This window comes from Uranotaenia lowii, chromosome 3, assembly GCF_029784155.1.
Source record: "Uranotaenia lowii strain MFRU-FL chromosome 3, ASM2978415v1, whole genome shotgun sequence".
Taxonomy (NCBI): domain Eukaryota; kingdom Metazoa; phylum Arthropoda; class Insecta; order Diptera; family Culicidae; genus Uranotaenia; species Uranotaenia lowii.
Genome location: NC_073693.1, coordinates 278810437 through 278812441, shown reverse-complemented (window position 1 = coordinate 278812441; position 2005 = coordinate 278810437).

Here is a 2005-nt window from a genome sequence, read left to right as displayed (position 1 = left end):
CATAAACGACCACGACGACATAAATTTTCTGCAATGTCAATTTAACCTCTTCGCTGATTGGTGCGACCTTAACTGTCTGCCATTAAACCGCAACAAATGTGCAGTCATCAGCTTTTCTCGTAAGCGGCAACCTTTAATCGCGGAGTACTTCCTAGGAGACGGACCCATCTCGCGTGTGAACCACGTTAACGATCTTGGCGTAATCTTAGATCAGCGCTTGGAATTCAAGGCACACACCAACTACGTGATTGACAAAGCATCCAGAAGTCTCGGTTTCATTTTTAGAGTGGCGAAGGACTTCAAGGATGTGTATTGCCTGAAAAGCCTATACTGCAGCATCGTTCGTTCCATCCTTGAATACGCATCAGCTGTCTGGTGTCCCTACTACCAGAACGGTGTCGATCGGCTCGAGGCTATCCAGCGGCGATTCTTGCGATACGCCCTTAGACACCTGAACTGGCAAGACCCTTTTCGCTTACCTAGCTACGAAAATCGATGCCGCCTCATAGATATCGATACTCTTCAAGCTCGCAGACAAGCAACACGTGCCTCATTCGTCGCCGACCTCCTGTCATCGCGAATCGACTGTCCCACGCTACTGGAGGCTATTCCGCTTAGTGTACGACCCCGTGGTCTTAGAAATCTGGATCTTCAGTTGTACATTCCCCTTCGAATGAACAATTACGGAGCTAACAGCGCCCTCATCGGCGCAACGAGATCGTTCAACCGTTTCTCGGCGCATTTTGACTTCGACGTTTCGAGGGACGTTTTCCGAAGAAAAGTGATACGGGCCTTGAGAACCCCATAGTTAGACTTAATGTTATGTTTTTAATTTTTAATTTTTAATTTTTAATTTTAAGTAATCATTTGGATCAACATGTGATCCGTTGATAAGAAATAAATAACAATAACAATACGCGCTTTCCATGAAGCTTCAAAAGACCACCATGCTCGGTTCGCAGATTCCAAAATCGGTCGCACCAGGCAGCAATACAAAGCTGTCAAGCACACTGCATCAGTGAATTCTTTGCTCAAACGTATAATAAATCCCAGCATTCGGTTTGCCTTTTCGAGTGCCACAGAGTAATGACGCTTAAAAGTCATATGACTGTCCAACTAAACACCAAGATCCTTTACCTCCTCAACACGATGCAACTTCTCGCCCAGAATATCGTAATTATGTATTAAAAGATTTTTCCTACGCCCAAACGTGATAATACAGCACTTCGCAACGCCCAAAACAAGTAAATTATTACCGCACCAATTCACGACTGCGTCCAAAAAGCGTTGCAATTCATAACAATCAGCTTGACTGTTTATGACTAAAAATTTTTTCTGGTCGTCCGCGTACAGGAGAACTTCACATCCAATCAGCATCAAGTTGATGTCGTTAGAAAAGAGAGTAAACAATAAAGGACCCAGATTGCTGCCTTGGGGTACCCCAAACTTTGGAATAAATTCCGAGGATTCAGCAGAACCTATTTTTACAGCTTCTGATCCACGCATACAATCGCATATGATGCGTATTTAAATCGACAACATACCTTTAGAAAAATATGCTTACGCAATGCGAAGGCGATGGCAGTGGGATTGAGATTTTTATCTCAACACACATCTGAGATATTCAGAGTGTACCAACGTTTCCCCATGGCCCACGTTACTCCACTCTCCCCTATAAAAAAAACAAAGACATAAATTCATTCAAGATTTGATTTTTAAGATAAATAAATAAATAAATAAGCTGTCTGATTGATCAAACTGAACAAAAAAAAATATTTCAATGGGAAACTCTCGGGACTGTGAGAAGGCAATATTTCGGTAAAAATAGGTAAAATTTAGGTAAACACTCATTGTTGGGAGATGCAGATAATATTTTTCCTAGAAACTGTTGATTAATTGGGCCCAAATAAACAATCTTACCTAAATAAACTATAAACGTTTTCGAATTATTCTCCCAAAACACTGTACTGTTTGTTTCCATACCAAAAAGAGCTTTTTGCAACTC